General features: G+C 39.5%; 1 pseudogene; it reads right to left on the reverse strand.

Annotated features, from left to right (window-relative positions):
• Positions 1 to 1556: 1556 nt before the first annotated feature.
• Positions 1557 to 2216, reverse strand: LOC129086115 (guanine nucleotide-binding protein G(s) subunit alpha-like; annotated as a pseudogene).
• Positions 2217 to 24125: the final 21909 nt, after the last annotated feature.

Genomic DNA, 24125 nt, shown 5'->3' on the forward strand with positions numbered 1-24125 from the left:
CATTCTCTAACTGCTCATGTTTACACCAGCACCAGCATATCCCACCTCTATGCACTGTTTCCTTAAAGTTCCCATCTTTCACTTTTTCTCTGTGACCAACTTACTAAGCAAACTGAACTTGAAGGGATACACAAAGAGAAAGCTTCCTCCCAATGCTACCATCAAGCTGCTGGTTAGATCTCTCCCCCCGCCTCCCCCCCCCCACCCCCATCTCTTTACAAGCAGGTAGCTCTCGTTGCTCTTTAATCTATTTCGCTCTCCGGTATGAAAATGGCCAGTTCATCTGAATCAAACTTAAATGTCTTCCAATTGCTTATTGTTCCCATCCTAGTAAATTCAGGTCTGACTCCGGGTTTGAGACCCACCCCAGGGAAGGCAGAATGGTTTAAAATCTGCTCTTTTCCTGTGCTTCTGACTGTTCTTGCTCCTCTTTCCCTGCCTCCCTGAGTTCCGGTGCTTTGGGCTCTTCCCGGGACAGTATCACAAACAGGGGGATTAGAGAAAATGGAGCCAAGATTTAAGTGGCTAGGGCTGTCATATTCTGGTTACTGGAAACTTGTTATGACAGTCATTGAAGAGCTGGCCCTCTCAGCCCTGGCCGGGTAGCTCAGTTGGTTAGAGTGTCATCCCGGTATGCCAAGTTTGCAGGTTCGATCCCCAGTCAGGGCATATACAAGAATCAGCCAATGAATACATCAGTAAGTGGAACAACAAATTGATGTTTCTTTCTTTCGCTCTCTCCTCTTCTCTGTCTCTCAAATCAATAAAATAAAAATAGAAGTTAAAAAAAAGAAAAGCTGGCCCTCTCTTTTGGGGCATATTTGCAGGTTCTCCAAAAACAGAGCACCCTGTGGCAACTTTGCATTGTTCTTTCCCTGATATGGATTCTCTGGCTCGCCTTTGACCCTTCTCCCCCGCCTCACCTCTTCAATGCCACCCAGCAATACACCCATGGCCACTTTCGGTTGGGGACCCCCTCTCTGGTTGGCAGCCCTGGAGGCCACGGTTGGGTCTTCCGTGGCAGCCGCCTGGCCTGAGGGAACTCCCGCATTTTTCACCTTTCAGTGCAGGCTGTGTTCGTGTCCCGCTGCCATAGCACAGGCAGTTTCAGCCAGCTTCCTCTCTTCCAGTCTCCAGACAGGAGGCAATTGGCAATTACTTTTTTTTTTTTTTTGGCTGAGACATGTAAAGTTTTATTTATCATGTATGTTAAGATTTGTATTTACTGCAGAATAGAGTCACAGAGTGAGGTGCAGGCAGCTATTAGTAGGGGCCTGGGGCTGACACAGGCGTCTAGGACACAGTAGGTTGCTCAGCAAGGACTTGTCATTATTTTTCAATGCCAACTTTTGGTACATTAAATTGATAATTAGTCACTTGCTATGCAGATGCCTATTTTGGATGTTACACTACAGTTTGGGCAATTAAGGATTTTATTCCATTTTTTGTTTGTTTTTTGTGGTTTGTTGTTGTTGTGTGTGTGTGTTTTCAGTTATCTTTAGAGCTTGGGTGGTAGGGCCCATCTCCCCTCCTCCCACAACAGAATAGTACTCTTCTTAGAAGTCCCTAAGAGCACAATTCCAGCCTGCAGAGTGTGAGAGGACATAGCTGGGAAGAGAAGAAATGGGAGCCATCACTGAAGGATAATATTCTTCATTGCTGTTGCTCCTGGAAGCCAGCAGATCCTCTTTGCCCTCTTCTCCATTAAACTCATAACATGCAGGGTCCTCATTTGCTTCACAGGGGGCTTTTACCAGATTGTCCAGCACCCAGCAGCAGCAGGCAGTGCATGGCTGGTAGACCTGCTTGTCCTTCTGCAGCTGCTTCTTGATCTCTTTGTTGGCCTCATGCTGCACCTTCTGCCATTGCGCTGTTCCTCAGTCTTACTGTTTCCAAGACAGCCTGTAGCGGCAGCGGCGGGGCACAGGGTGCTCTGGGTCAGGTGTGCCCTTAAACTCATGGGGATCTATTTTAGCCTCTTCCAAAAACTGTCACCATGCTCCAAATCCGCAGCCATCCCGGGATGGACCTATGTATTTCTACAGCAAAGTAAGTAAGCCTCTAGCCCGGGAGTGACATACTGGTTTCCCCTCTTGTGACTTCCAATCTTTCCCTCTCACAAGTCCTAACCTTTATAAGCATTTTCCTTGGAAACGTCTATCACTTGGCTGGAAGGGGAGAAAGAGAACAAAACACGGAGCATTCTTCACTCCTACAGATTCCTTAAGTGAATCCTTTTGACACTCCTAGTCTCCTCCGCCACAGACAGGAGGTGAGTGGCAGAGACCTTTCTTCCATCTTTGTGCAGGTCCTGTATGGGCAATTCTAACACCTCTTCTTAGAAAGTGAGAATATATCCTCCCCACCCCACCCCCCACCATCATCTTTAGCTTTGAGGCTTTGGCTGAAATTAGGAGGCAACAGCATATGTCTCATTTAACAACCTATTTATTATATCTGGAAAAGAAACTTGACAGTTCATTCCAAGAGTAAAGAATCATTTTCTGTTTCATTTGACCTTAGCTACCGGGTGTCAAGTCCTTTAGGATATTTGTAATTTTCCTTAGAGAATGGGGAAGAAAAAGAAGCCAGAAATGGAGATTTAACATTAAAAATTCCATTCCATCTTTGGTATGTGTGAGTAACCAACTTGAACTTGTTTATAGACTTCTTATAAAGACTGGGGAAAAGGTAGATCCATTACTTTTCTCCTTTGATACTTTTTGGCAATGTAGAGCTTCCAAAAGCTAAATTAGAGTAAAGGAGGCCATGAATGATGCTCAGGTGCATTCATTTTTTTCCAAGTTAAAAATCTGATTGGTTGGGGTAGGGAAGGGAATGAAAACACAATGAGAAAAGTACCCATCTACTCTTTATTCAAGTGAAAAGTATTTACTGAGCACTTTTATGTTATGCTCTGTGCCTTACTGACCAGGCTAAGATTTTAATATAATCTTTGGATTTGTTCCCTAGAATAGCAGCATCAGCCATGGCTGGGTGGCTCAGTTGAAGTGTCATCCTGTACAATGAAAGGTTGCAGGTTCGATCCCCAGTCAGGGTACTTGCAAAAGGCAGCTGATGCATCTTCCTCTCTCACACGGATGTCTCTCTCTCTCTCTCTCTCAGAATCAATAAATAAATATATCCTTGAGTGAGGATATAAATAAAATAAAATAGCAGTATTCTTCACTTTCACAGATGGCAAAATCTGCCACAGTTTCAAAGATGTAGCTTTTCTACATTTCCTAACAATGAATAGAAATCAGGATTCAAGCCACGTTACCCAATCAGATCTGTGAATATGTTTGGTCAATTAGTATTCCTTGCCTGGATGTGTGGCTTATGAAGATTCTGAGTATAGCTTTAATACAACTGTGAACTCGGGAACACCTTTGGGGTGCATTACCTTCATAAGTAGCTCAGTGCCTTCTCTCTGACTTAGGATCTCACTTCATTAGCCTTGTGAACTCAAGTTAAGCTTGTTCAGCCATAGCCTTGATCAGGCCAGAAGGCTGGCTGGTGATTCTGTAGAAAGAAGTATTTTTCAAAGCTGAGAAGAGCTTCTGTCTCAAAGTTATGCTCTCATAAAAAACATCAATTTCTCATAGACTCTACATAGGGCTTTTAATATTAGGTTCATTTCCACCTAATATGTAGGAATACAAAGGGATGACGGGAGAATTGGTTGTGACAGAAAAGGACTGAACTTTGGGACGCAGAAAGAAAGAATAAAAATCTCACCACTGCTAAGTTTCATAACAGGGTGAACCATTTAACAACAGGGTGTAAAATAAACAAAGCTCATAAACATGTATGTTATTTGTAGCTGTGATCAGATGTAACTACATAGTAAATAAAATTAACAGGCCAAAAAAAGAAAAAAAAATATTGAAGGGAAACATTCATCTTTTTATTGGGTTTTTCCCCCCTAGATGCATCACATTCACTCAGCATAACTTTTCAGCGAATAACCCCTGAAGGCAGCTTTCTCTGAAGCTTGTTAGTGCTGTTTCTTTTATTTGATTAGGGTATTAGGTTGACTTAAAACTTGCAGTTAAGTTGCTAAGGAACCTAAAATGGGATGAAATTAATCAGCAATTATTTACTGGGCATGCCTATATGTTAAATAAGTATTACCTCATAACATTTATTAATCTATGAGATAAAACAATTAGTATAATTATTAGAAAACAATATAAGACATGATTCCTACTCTTAAGAAACTTAGCAGCTATTTCAAGAAATTTTTAATGCAGATTGATTTTATTTATTTTTTAAATGTCAAAATCCATTATAAAATCTCAGCAATTAAAACATGACACCAGCACAGAAATAATCAAGTAGATCAATGAAATAAAATGAGCATTCTAGAAACAAATGTATATATCTGTCTAACAATATGATTAAATTGGTATTTCAAATCAATGGGGAAAATAAAGCTTATTCAACAAATAAGGTGTATGGACCACTATTACTTGAAATAACACAAATATAGAGCCCTATTTCACCATTATATAAAAAATATTCAGGTGAGTTAGAAACCAATATATAAAGCCTAAGGAGTTTTAGGAGAAAGTACAAAATAATATTCTTTAATTTGCTACTTCTTACAGATGGAGGCAAATTGGCTGCTTGAGGAATATTTGGGTTTGAGTAATTATGACAAAAGTCCATTTCTAGGCCAGGCTCCTTCACAAGATGCGTGAATGTGCTCTATTGTCTTAATCCTTTTTAAGGTGGATAGCATATTTCCAGGTGAACTTTGTCTCCAAGCAGTGCATCTAATTCTGATTAGGATTCTAATCAGAGCATCTAATCACCCAGCATCTAGGATTCTAGGTCCTTGGTGATGAGGGCAAGAGTTGGTGACCCAAGTTCACAGTGCCTGAGTTTAGAACAGGTCATCTCGTCTGCATGTGAAGTTTATCTTTGCACAAAAGCAAGGAACATTACACAATCCTCATGAGTGCAGATGCCTGTTCTGATTCCAACAACCCGCATATCACTGCAAGGACGGCTGCTTTTATTGCCAAAGAAAACAACGAATGCAATGCATTTCTTTAATCAAGGAAGTGAGATTCCATCTGATGCATGTTTCCAAGTGACAGGGTATATTAGGCAGCTAAGTAATTGGCCTGTACTATGAATATACTTGGGAATGCAATTTACTTTTTATCATCCTTGGTCGGGTCATGAATTGAAATCACAGTAGGAGCACAAGGCTGTTAGGGCATACGTAAGGAGGAAAAGAGGATTTGTTTGCCAGGACATTCATACCCAGCCAAGAAAACATGCCCAATAAGGCTTAAAATGAAGTTTCCTGTCCATATTTCACATGCTCAGACCAACAAGGAAATAATTCTCCCCCTGCGCCATAATACTTTACACTCTGGATGAAATACCATACTCACGCCCACACTGATTACGGCCATGCCCACTGCAGGATGACCCTTCGGTGGCTCAGGGGCCAAGCTGAAGGGAATCTGAGTGCAGAATCCGAAGACCAGGAATTTCACTTTGGCTCTGCTACTGACCAGCTGGCAACGTTGGGCAAATTACAACCTTTCAGAGATTCCGTTTTGCATCTGTTAAATATACAACCTATCTCATCCAACTATTATAATCTTTTTCTCTTTCCATTCACAATCAGGTCTCTAGAAAAATGGAGTAGTCACAATTTTGATTCCTTCACCTCTCCCCAACATAAAATTGACCCTCCACTTAAATGCTCTGCTTAAGGTCACTGTTGTCAAATCTAACAACGCTTTGCAACCCTTCACTTACTCTCAGATACTTTCACCAACACTGAACACTGCTCCATGGCTTTGTCCTCAGCCTCTACATTTTTAACGACTTTTTCCAGTTTCATTGAGATGAACTGACATGAACCATTGTGTAAGTTTAAGGTATACAGCATAATGGTTTGATAGAATATGTACATATTGCAAAATGATTACAAGTTTAACATCTATCTCATCATACAGTTGTGTTTTTTCTCTTGTGATGAGAACTTTTAAGATCAACTCTTTTAAGAACTTTCAGATATACAATCTGGTATTATGAACTACAGCCATCATGCTGCTCATTACGTCTCCAGAATTTATTCACATCCCTCCAGTTAATGTCATCCAGGCTATGGATTCAACTACCATCCATGAGCTTATCACAGGCAGATTTATCTCCAGGGTCACCACTCCCCTTTTAAAACTATCTTCCTGAATATCCTACAGCTCACGATATTCAAAAAACCTAAAACCAACTTCATTTGGTTTATCTCCCCTGACCACTCTTCACACTGCTGCTTTTTCCTCCTGTGTTCCCTCCACCCATCCAAAATCTGGTACACACCTATGACCCATGTTCAAAATTCTATTTCCAAAGTATTTCTCAAATATATCTCTACCTGCAATTGCCACTTCCTTGGCCCGGGTCCTCTTCATCTCTTGAGTAGACTATCTGGCAAATGCCTCTAAACTAATCTCCCTTCTCTTGTGCCAGGTCCTCCTGTGGCACTTTCAACATGGGTGGCAAAATGATCTTTCTGAACAACAAATCAGATCTCTCTACACTGCCTGAATATATCTAATCATTTCCATTATTCACAGATAAAGTCCTACCTTGTGAGTATAGAATAAATGTCCTTACCGGTAGCAGTTCTTGGATCGCCTACATTCTCATCTTGGGTTATAGCCATTCTGAAACACTTGTTATCTCTACTTGTTACATGACAATTTGATGAGTTTGCACTAGATTGTCACTTTCTGGAATGTTCTCCCTTATCTTCTGGTTATTTAAACACCATTCATCCTTCAAGACTCAGTTCCCTATCTTCTTCCTTGTCACGTGGCCCCTGGCCTACCTCCTGTTCCCATCTACCTCAAGTAGCTTTAATTTCTTTCACAATGCTTTATGCATACCTGTATTCTAACATATAGGTCACCCCTATTGCAGTTCTCTTGTATCTAAGCTTTTCTAAGGATAGGAATCCTGTATGTCTTGCAAGGCCTCAGTAATTTCTGTTCCTGGCCCCCACCATTTGCTTCAAATTCTCTAGAATTTCCCTGGTTTCCCTGGTTTTTTGACCCACTGTCTCCCACCTAGATTCTCCCTCTCAGCTTAGCCTCCTTGGGTCAACAACCCAACTGGATGGTCTGCGTTGACAGAGGTCGGCCCAAGGTGGCGGCCTACGAATGCCTCTATTCAGCTCCACGCTCTGAGAGAGGGTCGTGCTGCCCAGTCCCAAGTTCCCAGAAGAGAGGCCCAACCCAGCGCTCAGAGCACCCTCCTGTCAGGTGTGAGAGACAAAGAACAGAGAGGGAGAGGCTGGGCAAGTTGGACTGTTCAAATGACAACATTTTAAAAAACAACTATGCATTAACAGGTGCTCTGTTCACAAACATCACTGCACTGCTGAAAGAACAATAGAAAACCATTGTGTGAATGGCAGTAAGTATAGGAAAGAATTTCAAGGTACGACTTAAGAAAAAAATGAACATTGCTCTCATCCTGTGTTCCCGTGTGATGCAATCGGAGAGATGGGGACATCTGAAGTCACGTCCAACTGTCATGTTAGTCAGCTTTGCTACATTGTTGCTGAAATGCACAGGAAGGCAAGTATCTAATGAAAATACCAGACTATTTATTGTCTGTTCTTAGCCTTGAAAGACAATGAATGCTATTTTGGCAGTGTATAAACTATTTCATCTAATATGAAAGTCAAAGATTTAGATAGCTAACCAGGAAATGTAATAAATAAGTAACAGCACACTTAGTGCATGCTCCCAGGCAACTCAAGTTTCAACAGTCTTATACCAAAGATGTTGAAATGAAGTATGTAAATTAAAAATCCCAGGATTTGCCATTGTTAGAAAAACAAATATGGGACATTCTCTAGACAATAATATCTTAACAATATTGTCACTTAACAATCATATCTAATTAGGCATAAATCAGGTTGGTCATGAACTGAAAGAGAATTTATAAAGGAACTCATTTTAGCATTCACACCTACATTACAGTCCTTCTGGATTACAGCTTTTTTTTTAAATCCTTTTTGAATATTGATTTGACACAGAGACATACATTGATTTGTTGTTCTACTTATTTATGCATTCATTGGCTGATTCTTGTATGTGCCTTGACTGGGAATCGAATCTGCAACCTTGGCATATTGGGACGATGCTCTGTGCAACGGAGCTACCCAGCCAGGGCTCGGTTACAGCTTTGAGGCCTGCTGGAGAACGTTTGAGGACTTACCAGGTCCCTGTGTCATAGAAACAGGATGAGTGTGATTATTTTCCAAATCAAAAGATCCTGAGATAATACAATTCCCTTTAGATTCTAGGCTGAGACTTATTAACAAAACTTGCTTTTCTGTCCTCTAGGATTAAGGATTGTGCTTGTTCCTTCCAGCTGGGCCCACAACTCCAATTGCATATGGCAGAGAGAACACGTGGTGTCTGGAATGAAAAAAGATGAGAACTTGAGTGCAAAGCGTGCAAAGTGTGAACTGCTCCGCTCCAAGGGCGCTGTCTCTTAGGCTATGAGGTGATGAGGCTCCTGCAGTTAGGCAATGTGCTGGCCTTGGTGTGCCTTCACTTGCCTGGTACCTGGGAAGCCAGAAAACATTTTTGACCAGGATGGAAAGCGAAAAGAATTGCAGAGGGCTGGCTGTAAGAATTTGGAGCCAACTAACCAATACAAGTGGTTGCCTACACCCAGACTTCTTGTTATAGGAGAAAATTAAAAGCTTTACTTCACAAGTCAGAGTAAGGTAGTCCCATTGCAGCTCAACACATTCTATCCATTTCAGCATTTATCTTTTATCAAGATAAAATACAATTTTATGGCTTAATAAATCTGATTTCATGCTAAGCGAAGTAAGTCAGGCAGGAAAAAAATGAAGAACCATATGATTTCACTCATATGTAGAATGTAAAACAGAAAACAACAAATAAACAAACAAAACTAACAAAAAACTCATAGACACAGACAGTGGTATGGTGGTTACCAGAGGGGAAGGAGGTGGGGGAGGTAGAAGCGGGTAAAGAGGGCATGTATATTTTGACTTTGGGTGAACACACAATGCAATATACAGATGATACATTAAAGAATTGTACACTTGAAACCTATATAATCTTATTAACCAATGTTACCCCAATAAATTTAATAAAATTTTAAAAGTATACCTGATAAGTTCTGCTCTTTACTTTGACCCATTTGGCTGATAGAATCTATCCGTAATAACAGATTTCACTGTAGTTTCCCACAGAAAGTCATGCAGGACTCCTGTTCCTGCTACACCTCATCAGGTTATATATCTAAGCATCGTTAGGGGGATCTCACAGACACTCACAGCCCAGCTTATCACCTCTACTCCTCTGGTCCCCTGCTTGGTGTCTGCTACCCATGATACCACAGAGGGCACCTCATCATTGCTACGAGTTGCCTCCCATAAGGGTGCTGATATACATTTCAAGAAAATACCTTGCACTGCTCCCAAATCTGCCAACTCTGAAGGCATCAGAACAGTACGTTGTTATATATGGAAATGGAAAGGATAACAATAACTATGAGTTATTAAGCACTTACCATGCCCCAGCCTAAGTGATTTACACGGTATCTCATTTACTTCCTACAATGATCCTATTAATACATTACTTTTATTTTACAAACAGGTTAAGTAACTTGTCCAAGATCACAAAGCTGGTAGTGAAGTCCAAAGTCAAATTTAGATTTAATCTCACCACGTCTAGCCTCCTTGTACCACCTGGGAACCCAAGGAGAATGAAATGTTAAATTGGAAGTTTTTAATGAGGCTCCACCATAAAATAGGCATAAAATTCCATACGGATTTGTTACAAGGTATAGACTCTGCAAGGAACTTGGACAACTCTAAAGTCATATCCAGGACATAAAAGAATTAAAACAGTGGAGAGTCAGAGAGGATTTGTGAAAACATTTGGAGAGAGCAACAGAGGACTGTGAGAACCATTCATTTCCTAAAGGGGAGGGGCAAAGGTGCAGCTCTACTTCCTTCCCTCTAGGCTGCGGAGAGGACTGCCAGTGGGATCACTCAAAAAGCTTGACAGGTATCTTCTAAAGTTGGGAAGAAACAGTGGACTAAAATCTGACACCTGCCTAAGAAATCTAATGGCTTCTCCTCTATCACAATGTGACCAAAAGGAGGTCAAATGGTTAAAGTAGAGGCAGCCATGCTGGGATTGCCCTGCCCTCCTCAGACAAAGGATGCATGCATGTTTTCCATGGGCCAAATGTAGGCTCCAGTGGGAGAGACAGCCAGACTCGGAGCCTGCCCAAGCTAGGGCTGAGAGGCAAGTGACAATGGAGAAGGAGAGTTCATCACACATGGCCATCAAAACAGCCCAGCAGGGACCCTCTGAAATGCAATGAATGCAGCCACAGGATAGACATCTTCTACATCTGCCAGACCCAGAAAGCCTGAAGTTACCGCAAGACCTATTCAGTGAAACTCTCTGATCTCCTTTCCCCTTTCCCACTCAAAGTTCCAACTCCATCTGGAGCAGTAAATAGTAAGAATAGCTAGTAGAGGAGGGAAAAAAAGGCCAAAAGTCTTTTGGCTCCAGAGAGGGTAGGGGTCCACCCACTACAGGCCCTGACTGGACAGTAGGAAGTCTGTGCCTTAGAATGAAGAGTTTTCTAATATATCAAACTAAGCATTTTAAACCAAGGAATCAGAGCAATTTAGAGTTACCTACTATTAGGTAACATTACCTAAAACTAGTTAGGAAAGCTATGAGTCTGCCCAAGTTTCATCCAGGGGCCTGGGGAAAACTTCCTCCATTGTATAAATTTTAAGAAACTAAGGAAGACTAATAGTGTTGTAAACATACCAATACACAAATAATACATTGGTGTCTACACCTTCCTCAGAAACCCTATAAAAAAAAAAGTTTCCTCAGCTTTTACATGTTTCTTCAACTTTTACATAGGACTTTATTCCTCCATGGAGCTTAAACAAAATCTACAGGAACTAAGTGGGAAAATGGACACCCTACAGTACTTTCACCTGTAACTCAAGCACCCACTTATTCTCCTCCCTAGGACAGCAAAAAACTCAAAAACTTCAGGCAAAGCAATGCATACAGATTGATGTCTCATGGGCCTTCACACCTGCTCAGTAAGCACATATTGTCAGTCATGGTTTAATCACATGGATGTCTGAGTAATATCCCTGCTATGCTATGAGCTAACTCAGTTGTTCACGATAGGGGCAGTACCGCCCCCTAGGGGAAATTCTGGAGATCGATGGGGACAGCAACTGTAGCTGTGCCCAAGAAATAAGCCATTGAAAAATATGATCTTTTGTTCTTTTGTTACAGTAGGGCATTCTATCAGTTTTTTAAATTTTACACAGAAGTAAGTTTTATTACCTATGAATTTGATCCAGATACTAAAAATAGCATTAAAAATATTTATTCTGAAAATGAGAATTGGGTATGATGATTGATAACTGGATGCACACTACTTTATATTGCTCACCCAGTCTAGTTTTCTATGATTTGTATATGCATTTCCAAATTTTTTATTTTGTAAAAAATTCACACATTCAATATTTTCAAGAATTATACTACATTGAATATATTTGCTGTTGTTCCCTAGATTCACCAGTTTTAACATTTTTGCCTCATTTGTGCACACATGCACACTCGCTCTCTCTATACGCACACACACACACACACACACAAATATATATATATATACACACAATTATATATATATATATATTCCCCCTCAACCATTTGAGAGCTACTTACAGATTTTAACACTTCATCCCTAAATACTTCAGCATGCATCTCCAAAAACATTCTCCTACATAACTCAATGCAATGATCGCATTCTGGAAATTTAACATTGATAAAATACTACTACCTGAGATACAACCTCTTTTCAAATTTACCATTTGTTCCAATCAAATTTTGCCAACTGTTCCTTTATAGTTGTTTCCTTTTTCTTATCTAGGAATTACTCAGGAGACATACATTGCATTTAATTGTCATTTTTTTAACAGTCTCCTCCAATCTAATCAGTTTACCAGCTCCTCCTTTTGTGCCTTTTATGCCTTTGTTTACTGTATGTCTAGCTCCTTCTGGGCCCATGCACGCTGTAAATCCAAGTGCCAGATTAGTAAATCAGCTAGAGAAGCAGAATCTCATCAATGCTATGTAAAATCTCTTCAAGGATACACCTTACTGGGGGCAGGTCATTGAATTCAAAGAACAGTTTGTAAGATTTAATCACAGTAAACCACTTGAGAAAAAAAGTAGTTTTTGTCTTCTAATAGAATACGTTACCATGGGCATCCAAATTCCTTGATCATTGATATGACCCATTTGGTTCTCAGTTAGAGGTTTTAAAGATGAATCTTAACAGACCATAATAGTTTGAAATATTCAAGTAAAGTCTAAAATACTGAGCAGTTTATTTCCTACTAACTAGAAAAGTAAGCTCCTTTGAATATTATGAACACCTTGTATAGCGGTATAGAAATTCTGAAAAATTATACCAGGCAATAATTTGAAACATCTCAATGAGGCCTTCTTCTTTAGTCCCTTGAGTTACATTCTAAAAAAGAAAAAGAAAAAAAGAAAAGTCTATAGAAACACATTCTAAAGAAAAAAATCCTCTTTACAATGATTCCAAATAAGACTTCACGTATTAGTGGTAAAATCTAAATAAATTGAAGGAGGTTGCATTTACCTTGTTGCTACAATACTTTCATTTAAAATCCAAAAATACAACTATATTTGATTACTGACTTACATCGTGCATCCTGTGGGCGGTCTGACATTGAGCGGCACTGAATAATGCTAAATATAATGAAATATGATCATTGTGCAAATGATAATCAACACATTGATATTCAGTACATAAAAGATAACTAATAGTAAGGTTGGCATGTCTTACTATTTATCATTAAAATGTTTCTGAATTGAGACTACTAATTAGAAAGGTAAGATTGATGAAAAGCATTAACTATGCAATAAACTCTGTTACCACAGATTTCATAGAGATAAATACAGGATGATCATTATGGTGCACAGAGATACCAATAAATCAAGAAATAAATGCCCTTTTTGCTAGCAGAGTTTGTAATATTTGAAAGTGACTGCTGAAAGATTCCCAAGTTTTATCAGCTTTCATCCAGATGTTTGGGAGATGAGGCCTGTCTGGGTACATTTCACTCAGGCAACCACCTTTTCTGTGCTGAAGCTGACTCCCTATAGTTGGGCTGAGGTCAACAGCTCATGGATTCTCTCTCAAGTATTTTAAATAGACCTGTTTTAATGATATAAAAATACAAATGATAAAAGAAAAGGAGGAAAAGTGTAAGTGCTAATTCACTTAACTGCTGCTCTGTATGAACACCATGGGACCACAGGCGCCCGCTCTAATTCTTTCTACCTGAACAGGGAGAATGTGACACGGGTTGGCTAAAAAGGTCGCTTAGTTTTTTCTGTGAAATAAAAGACACATTTTTCATTTTCACTAGTAATTTTATTGATTTGGATATTTGAGTATGTCGGCTCTCTCCCACGTGGTATAACATAGGTTGTTACCAATTAATGTCTCAATTTGGTCGCTATCAACTTCAGCTGGGCTACGCGACCGTGAAACATTGTCCAGCAAGAAATCTCCAGCACTAAACTTCACAAACCACTTTTGGCACATTCGATCAGTCACAGCACCTTCTCCATACACAGCAAAAATCTTCTTGCATTTCAGTTGCTTTTTTACCTTTCTTGAAATAATAAAGCATAACAGGCCTAAAATGTTGCACACTTTTCCATCTCCAATATTAAAGTGGCTACACAAAAATTAACCTATTTTGATAAGTTTATTTTAAATCCACAGTGATATGACAGCTGTCACAATACAACCTAATAAAATTGTTTCAAATGAAGTTAAAGACGACTAAGTGCTACTAGAGCCATCTTATGGAAGAAACCAAACTTTTTGACCAACCCAGTATCACAGAAGAGGAATAAGTCAGTATTTCTAACAGAGCACTATAAATCTTTTCCTTTTTTATCTTTTTGCAGCACTGTTCCCTCTTTACAGTGATGTGTCTATGGAATGTTTGGCCAAAAGTGCAACACTTATTTTAGCCTTTATTTTGTTATAACAAGATGATTGCAAGACCTTCTGAATGACCTTCAGGATTTTTATATACTCTCTTCCAGGTTAACTTCTTAATACACTACTTCAGGTAGGTTATAATCTTTCTTAAAGTCTGCACTAATACCACAATATTAAACAGAGGAAAATTTACTTAGACTCTGAGACTTTCCAAAATTTGTCCCAAATCTTTGAAGGTATTGTCATCTCCTAAGAATCCCCCAAAACATACCCTGTATATTTTCCACCTTTGCACTGTCCTCACATTCCTCCACCCAACCAGAACATCATATTCTAACAACTCTGTCTGACCAAATCTTATCCATTATTAGAAATTCCATAGTTTTCTAAAATTGCCCTATCCTAAACTACCTCTCATTCCTCTGAGATACTTTTGATGTGGTCTGCAAGTTCTTTGGTTGTTTTAAAATATTATTTTAACATTGTTAAACTTTTCGTAATTTAATGTCTTTAGACTTTAATCTTCTTGAAGATAAAATGTCTGTCTTACTCTTTTTCACATTTCCACCACTCCCAATAGTTTGTTGTTTATAATAGGTACTCAGTAAATATCTGCTAATTTGACTCTACCCTTATTTAATTAATAAACTGCAGGAAATGGAAGGAGACCAGATGGCAAAGCACAAACCATGACCTTCTTTCTTAGATCCACATTTCACAGAAAATTGGTTAGATTTGATGGTTGTCTTTTTAAATACTGATTGACAACCTTTTCTGTTGGCATATTTAGATTAAAAACTTCCATTTTACTATAGATTTTCTATTTAACAATATGCTGTATGTTCTTATGTTCTCTTGTTATCCTATATTCCCCATCTATTAGTTCAGTAAAGCTACCCTCTTTTTTAACTGTTTTATAGAGATTAAATTAGCCATTATGCTACGCATCCTTAACTTTTCGAAGTCTAACACTAGCAGGTACTCTTCTCGTCTTCAATGCAAAGACTTTGAACTCTTTAGCTCCATTTACCTCCCATAACAAATTGTATTTTCCAAAAATGTTTCTACAGTACTTTTCATTCTGCATGCTCTTCCAGTATCCTGCCATTCCCCTAGCAAAAGAAGCAGTCTATTCGCCTCCTTTTGCCATGGGAAGATCAGCGTGGCTGCCTGAATAAAGAATGCAGCAGATGGAATGCTGCAAGTCTTCTGGAATAAGTAACATCAGAAGTGAAGTGACAGCAAATGCTGGCCTTTTCAGAATGCTCATCTCTCCTAGACCTTTACTGCCTTGTGAGTACCTTTAAGCAAGTGGGCTTGGTTTATTTAGTATGATTTGTACTAACTGAAACAAGTGAGATGGGCATAAAAAGAAAGAAGTGGCAATAGAAAGGTAGGATAAAGTCACATTATGAAGAGTATGTTTCATGTTGAGGAACTTGGACGTCATCCTACAGGCAAAGAACAGCCCTTGAAGAGGTGTGACTTTCAGAGAAAAATTCTGATGTTACTGGAAGAAAAGAGCAAAACTGAAGGGAAATGACTATTACAGTAATGCAGAAGAGGGGTGAAGAGGCCTTACTCCATGGAAATAAGGAGGCTATCTGAGAGATGTCAGGAGAGTAGATTGTTCAGGTCATAACTGCTTACTGAATGCGGAAGATGCAAAAGATGGCTCCTGAGTTTATGGAGGTTCATTCACCAAGTCTGGAACTACAGGAGGAAAAAAAACAAAATTTGAAGATGAGTAAAATGTGGCGGTTTTTTGGATATGTTGATTCTGAAGTACTCTGTGGGGTATTCAGGTAGAGAAATCATTTGAGGAGTGTACAAAGAAAAAGGAACCAGAAACTATATTAATAAGAAAAAAAATAGAGAATAAGAAAATAGAGGCAAGACTACCAATGAAGTAAGGAGTTTCAAGCAATGTTTAACAAATGTTCAGTCCTACAGAGAAAGTAGTGAGTTAACCAAAAAGTTTGTTTAGTTTTTCCATACAATGGCTCTAATAGTGCTTAGTTGTCTTTAACTTCATTCAAAACAATTTTGTTAGATTGTATTGTGAGAGCTGTCATGTCAGTATGCATTTTTAAAAATGCGCATTTAAAAAAAACATCAAAACTGGTGAATTTTTGTGCAGCCATTTTGATACTGAAGAAGGAAGAAAATATGCAATATTTTTAGCATATTATCCTTTATTATTTCAAGAAAGGTAAAAACACAACTGAAATGCAGAAGGGATTTGTGCAGTGTATGGAGAAGGTCCTGTGGCTGACCAAGCATGTCCAAAGTGGTTTGTAAAAGTTCTTGGTACTATGACATTTTGGCCAAGTAATTCTTTGCTGCCTTATGCACTGGAAGATGTCTAGGAGCGCCCCTGGCCTCTACCCACTAGAAGCCAATGGCAGAAGATAGCCGACATACTCAAAATACCCAAATCAACAAGTTATTGATGAAAATGAAAAATGTGTCTTTTATTGTATGGGAAAAAATAAATGGACTCTTTGGCTGACCTGCTAAGTAAGATGAAGACTGAAAAAAGTCTTTTCAGTTAATTTGCTTTGAATTGGGCAACTGGATCAACATTGCTATTATAGCTTCCAAAAATAACTAGGTACTGGAGAAAATAGTGCAAATGGCTGGAGATAAATGGGCTAATCTATGAAAAAGTGAACAATGGAACTGACTTTTGAAATCACTGGTCCAGTGCTAGACAATTGTGAAATAATTTAAATTCCACAGACTTTCCCTAATGGGAAAGATTCCTAACGAGATAATGTAAACTCTGACACAAAATATTTAATATCTCAGAGAAAGAACGCAGAGGTCAGTAATTAAAACAAGAAACGATCTCAACCCCAACTCCACTCTCCATCTTGCCCCACGATTCCCTCAGGCTACAAAATGTGTAGAGAATATAAAATATCCAGGTATCAAACTATAGAACTAATTGGAAAACAAATTGATCCAAGTTAAAGTGTGAGGAAAATCAAGTGATATCATTTTTCATAGCATGAACAGCACAGATCTCCAAGCATGAGCAAGATGAAAAGTAACACCCTGGGAATGCTGCATATACACCGTGACAAAAAATTAATAGAAGAATAAATGTACCAAGAAACTGGAACAAAGCATGCAAATTACAAAGAACATGACCAGAAACTCACACAAAAGTAATAAATTTCTATAAACTACTTAAGGAACTTGATGAAAAATTGAATGTAATCAGCAAAAGCTCAAAAACAAGATGATTTAACAAAAAAGAATGTGTAAGATCAGCAAGCCATAAAAAATGAGCAAACAACATCACTACATAATGAATTAGAAACTGCAGGAAACAGAAGAGGCAAGGCTGAAAAAAAAAATCTGACTTTATGCCCATTTACTCAGGTGACACCAAATGTGAATTTGGATCAAGTCGAAGGAATGCAGAGTACTGGGAATTGCAAATATTTGAATAAATGTAGAATAATATTTTTTCTCATTAAAAATTACTTTGAAATAGAAATAGGTGTTTAGAGCTAAAATAATAATGTATTCTATGGATTACAACAGATACAGAAGTAAAATGGAGGACAATGAAGGACAAGATCAGGGAAATGAAAGTTTTAAGATTCTTAAAATGTGAAGGGGCCTACTTTCAGTGGACAAGTTCTTGGGGGGGCAGCCTCCATTACACTCTAATCCTCGGGTTCACATCCTTGTGTGATCCCACCCCCAAGCGTGGCGTGCTTCTGACCAATAGTATATAGCAAAGGCTTAAGGTGATTTTGTGTGATTATGTGATTGCATCCTGAAAGATTGCAGTGGCCGTTTGCTGGAATCTCCTTCTCCCCTGCGGGTTGTGAGGAAGCAAGTGGCCATGCTGAGGAACCCCATGTGGTCAGAAACTACTGATGCCATATAATTCCAGAGGCGGCAGCCTCTAACCAACAGCCAGAAAAATAAATACACAAATAAACAAACGGATAAATAAATAAAAATAACCCCTCAAAAAACAAACAAACAAACCCGAGAGGCTTTTAGTCCTGGGTGCAAGAACTAAATGCTGCAAAGAACTGCAAGTGCCCCTCTGTGCAGTGCAGCCTCCAGATGAGAGCCCCATCCCGGCTGACACCTTGAGTACAGTCTGAGCAGGGGTGTCCAGCCTGTGGTCCATGCGCTGCATGCAGCCCAGGACGGCTGTGAAGGCAGCCTAACACAAACTCGTAAATTTACTTTATTAGATTTTTTTTTGCGATTTCATGTCACAATGTATTTAATGTGTGGCCCAAGACAACTCTTCTTCCAGTGTGGGGCAGATGTCAAAAGGCTGGACAGCCCTAAGCAAAGGACTCAGGCAGGCCGTGCCAGAACTGCTGAGCCACTGGAGCAGTGAGATGATAAACGTGTGTTGCTGTAGGCAAAGTCTGCAGTTGTCATGCAGCAACAAAAAGTGAATATTATTGAGAGAACGTTTGTTTAAATTTATCATCTTGTGTGTTTTGTCCTACATGCACTTTATTTCCCTTTTCCTCTTTTTCTGCCTTCATTTGGATTGATATTATTTTCTGTGCCACTTTATCTTCTTTTTTTGGCTTATTGTTATAAATTTTTATTTGCTTGTTTTTTCATCTCAGGGTCTGCTTTAGAATTCAAAACTATACATCTTTATCACAGTCTAAATTCAAGTTATATTATACTGCTTCAAGTGTAGTATAACAACTTCCCAATAGTATACTTCCATTTCTCTCCTGCTCACCTTTGTGTTGTTATTGTCATTTATTTTATTTTTACATGTTATGAACCTCACACTAATTATTTTTGTTTAGACAGTAAAATATCATTTAAAGAAATTTAAAGAATAAAGTAAAATTGTATTTTTACCCAGGCAGTTACCATTTCAGTGTTTCTTTGTATGCCTGGTAATTTTTGACTAGATGCCAGACACTGAATTTTGTGTTGTGCCTATTAGATCTATTTATATTCCTATAAATATTTTTGAGCTTTGTTCTGGGTTACATTTAAGTTACTTGGAAACAGTTTGATCCTTTTGCCTTTTGCTTTTAAGATCTGTTTGTCTTCTACATTACACACTACCATTCTATGTTCTCTACCTAATTCCTGGTCAGTCTTGAAATTTTCCATTGTAGCTGGTGGGAAATGCTAACCTCTACTCCACTCAGGCAGGCCAACCTTTGTCTCTCAGGCATTCGATAGTTTCCTCACATGTATGCACTAACAAGTGCACAGCTACTTGAAGAGGACCTTCTGAAGATTTCTGGAGTTCTCTCTGTGCAGCAATCTCTTCTCTAGGAATCAGTCCTGTTGTCTTGATTTCCTCAGACTCATATAATTCTATTTCCTCAACTCAGTTCAGTAGGCTTTACCTGGACTCCCCCACCTTACTCCACACGATGCAAACTCTCTGGAAACAATAAGAAGGGGCAATCTCAGGGCTCATCTCATTTGTTCCCCACCTCTTAGGGATCATTGTACTTTTCTGCCTAATATCCCAGTTCTTGAAAACCATCATTCCAAAGATTTTGTCTATTTTTAAGTTGTTTCAGTCAGGAAGCTAATATGGCTACTCTGTCTTAGATGGGAGCTTAAGTCTTGAGTTATTTCTAATGAAAAAGAAAGGTTGACTCTGAGTTGAACCAAAGGTACGTGACACAGCAAGGAGCCCATAAAATCATTCTCAGGAAACAAGACTATGACCCTAATCAAGCAAATGGCAACATAGGCTCGACTTAATTTTAGAATTACTAGTGAACAATGATTGCAATGTCACTCAAGTCTTTTTCAATGAATGTGCCCCTGCTATTGTTTTATGCTTCTCTTACTATTGTATGTTTGGGGAAGGGGGAGTGTGTTTAGTGCAGATAACTTATCTCCTAAATTCACAGGTCTTCAGATTAATGCACTTGAACAGCCTCATCTCCATCTGGGCTGATTTAGACAGGATCCCAAATCTCAAGCCTCAGCTTAATATCCTACAGGGATAAGACTTTTCTGAAGGATTTGAATATACAGGGTCCAGCAGAAGTTAAGTCCTCCTTGAGTGTGGCTGGCAGGATAATAATATGGGTGTAATAATCTCGTTTTAATTTGAACATTTCACCTAAAATGTCATATGGTGTGCCTGAGTGTGATAGTGTTACATTACAGAATTACAGGTTTATGATTTTGTAATAAAAAGGAGGTATTATTTGCACCAGACCCTGTTACTTGTCATGTGGGGCGGGGTGTGTGAATTTGTGGCCAATGGGTAGACTGTGGTGCTTTAGAGATGGCCACAACCTATTTGACACTACTTCTATCAACAGGTAGGGTTATGATCTCTCTTCTTGAATGTAGATGGGCTGACAACTACAAAACAGGTTACAACTTTGACAAACAGCATACAGCCAAAATGAAGTTGTGCTAATTTCTAGGTCTCATTCCTACAAAGACCCCCAGTCCTAAAAATGTGGCACCTTCCACCTCTTCTCTCTTGGAACTGCCTTTTGGAATGGTTGCTCTGGAAAAAGCCAAAAGCCATGCTGGCGAATCCAACTACCCTGAATTGCCGTAAAGAAGTGCTATCAGCCCATCCATCCCTTGCTGTCCAGTCATTTCCAGGCAGACACCAGGCATGTGAGTGAAGAAGCATCTCGACTCTTACAGCTCCAGCACAGACCATATAAATAACAGAGGCGTATACTTCCAGCCCGTCATCTCCAGATGTTTCAGCCTCTCCAGCTGAGGCACCAGACAAATCATCTAGCTGAGCCCTGACCAAATTCCTCATGTATAAAACCATGAGATGTAATGGTTTTGATATATAACACACTGTAAAAACAGAGTTCAGTTTGGATATCCCTATGACAGATATACAGTAGAGATGTCAAGTTGATACTGTACCTAGGTATATGATTCTACAGTTCAGTGAAGAGGTCCAGAGTGACGATATAATTTGAGAGACATCTCCTTGTTCTTTCTATTTTTTTTCTTTTTCCATAGTATTTTCACCTCTGACATTTTCTAGATAATTTATTTATTTTGTCTAATGACTACTACCTGTCTTCCCCTGACACAGTGTAAACTCCAGAAAGACAAGGATTTTTGTTTTATTCAGCATATCCCCTGCATGCAAAACAGTGAGTAGCATAAAGAAACAGAAACTCAAATAGCTGTTGAATATATGAACCAACTTTAAAATGGTATTTAAGGCCATTTTACTGATGAGACTACTTCGAGAGTGAGTATACTAAAGATAGGTTTGAGAATGGGCATTTCAGCATTCGGAGGTTGAAAAGATTAGAGAAACCAGCAAAGGAGATTGAGGGGATGCAGCCAGTAAGAAAGGAGGATTAATAAGAGATGATGCTGTAGAAGCAAACTGAAGACAGTGTTTCAAGAAGGGGAAGTAACCGTGTATGTCACTGATGCTGGCGGGTGGAGTAACATGGTCACTGTGCATCAGTTACTCGATTTAGCCCCTGTAGAAAGTGCACTGAGGAGCTTAAAATAATTTGTTTCAGAAGAAAAAGATCTTTTTTAATGAATTTTGCTGTCAACTGGAGAAAAGAAATGGCTAAAGGTGGATATGATGCCATGGTTTATTGTTGATATATTACACAACAGTTTGTATGCTGAATAAGAATAATCTCCTGGAGAGGGAAAACCCTAATAATATCGAGAGTAGGGGCAGTTGAGTGGTCAAAAGGGATGAAATCCAGCTCATAAATGAGTGGATTAACCCTAGACAAGAATAAAAAAAAAGTTTATCTACACTTAGTAAGAGGAAAAGTATAGTACACGGGTACAGATTGCAGGTATATTGGTAGAAATTCCCCTCCGCTTCTATTTTCTCAGTAAAACAGGACAAGGTCATCAGCTAAGGACAAAGACGGAAGAGATGTAAACAGTCCGTCAGCACTATACCTGAAAACATCTGGCACACATCGCATCTGGACTTATACTGTGCTGTAATTATTTAAACTGTCTCTCCACTAAACTTTAAAATTATTTAAGGCAGGGAAAGGATTTTTTAGTTCTGCACTACTAGCATATAACAAAATGCCCTGCAAACAGTTGTTAGCTCACTGACACAGGATAAATGAATATTACAGACCCCTCTACGGTACCACAGCAAAGCCAGAAGTTTGAAAGCAGCAATACATAAAACACTACCCGGTATCTATTTGATAAGCATACTTAAATTGCAAATACTGAGAAATTGAACCCATTAAACTTCAACTCATTGTAAAATTGAAAAACTAGAGATAGAACAAAACCATTTCTTTTTAACATAATGAAATAAGACGTCAGTATTAAAAATTGCTATATAGAATTACGAGTTTTCTAGAGCACACATCCCACTGATCCCAGGTATTCAATATTTCATTTCAAAATGTCAAGAATCAGCTCACCAACATCTTCCAAAAATGGTTCTAAAAATATCTTTCACATTAAAAAACAGTAGAATTCTTACACCACAGCCATATTTTGTAATGACACAAAGTGTAAGAACAAAGAAAAATGAAGAAACTTAGATCAAGTGGGGGGCAACAGAATGTGCCCCTGACATTTAGCATATTCTTTTAAGATTTTATAGTAACCAATACATGCAAAGATGATGATTTGGCTAAAATTAACTCTCTTACAAATCCCAAACAACTGTACATTGTGTTACTTAGAACAATTAACTTTTGGTATTTTCCATAGGTAAACACAGCTTGCCTCCTGGCACAACCACATCAAAATTACAACTAAAATATAGAACAACCATCATGTCAGAAATCAAGTTGAATGGAACTCTAACAATTACATAATTAAAGAAACCACATCCATCCAGACTGTTACGAGGGGTGGAGATGCGGAACGTGCTGGTCCCACATCCATTTGTAGTGAATGAAAATCCAGGAGGGATATCTCAGGAGCAAGGAGACCCAGGCCCACACCAGGCTCCCCAGCACAGTGTTCCAGTGCCAGGAAGGTAAGTCCCCACAACTTCTGGCTGTCAACACCAGCGGGGATTGGGTTGGTGGAAGAAACTTCTGGAGTCCCAAGAAGTTCCCCTTAAAGAGCTTACACATGGACTTACTCAGACTTACTGCCTCTGAGCTCCAGCACTGGGGTAGCAGCTTGAAAGCCACCAGTGGCATAGAGGGAGGAACTGAAGTGTCTGGCATTGAGGCAGGAGCTGGGGGACAGCTTTCTCCCGACAGAAAGGCAGGTAGAAGCCATTTTTTCTGAGCCCTCCCCCAACAGAGCCACAGGGCTGGCAGGTGGAAACCACACGGGAGACTCCATCAACCTGGCTAACATTGTATGCCCTGCTCTGGAGAGCCCCTGAGACTGCATTCCACCCAGCCTCTGGGCCCACTCAAACTGTTAGCTGGGACTTTCCCATATGAATGGCTGGTCTTGTGTCCTGCTTCACAGCTTCCTAAATCCTTTCAAACAACCAACAGCTAAGTGGCCCCAGGCTTGGCACTAGCAGCAGCCACCCTAGATTCACAGCCTGGCTTCACCTGGGAATCTCCAAGCCCAGCACCATTGGCAGCCATCTCAGATTGCTTTATAGCTCAGGCAGGGTGGCCCCAGGCATAACACAGCTGGGGGCTAATCCTGGCCTGCATCGCCCAGGAAACTCTAGAGCCTGTGCACCCAGTAGACAACTACAGAAAATGCCAGAGAACCACCACCCAGTTCCTGCACAGCTGATCCTCCACAGAGGGTAGAGGTTCGTGGTCAGTGGCCATAGCCAATCCTTGCAGCTGACTGGCCTGGGTAAATTTCTCCCATTGACCTGCCAACAGCAATCAAGGCTCAACCAAAAGAGGAAGGTGTACTCAGCCTACACAATGGGTGCACCTCAAATACTCAACTTTGGTGATAGGGAAGGGTGTGCAACTAGACCCTACAAAACACCTACTACAATAGACCACACTACCAAGACATGGAGTCAAAGTAGCTCTACCTAATACATAGAAACAAACACAGGGAGGCTGCCAAAATTAGGAGACACAGAAACA

Source organism: Pteronotus mesoamericanus, unplaced genomic scaffold, assembly GCF_021234165.1.
Source record: "Pteronotus mesoamericanus isolate MK-2021 breed Mesoamerican mustached bat unplaced genomic scaffold, CSHL_Meso_final scaffold_36, whole genome shotgun sequence".
NCBI lineage: Eukaryota > Metazoa > Chordata > Mammalia > Chiroptera > Mormoopidae > Pteronotus > Pteronotus mesoamericanus.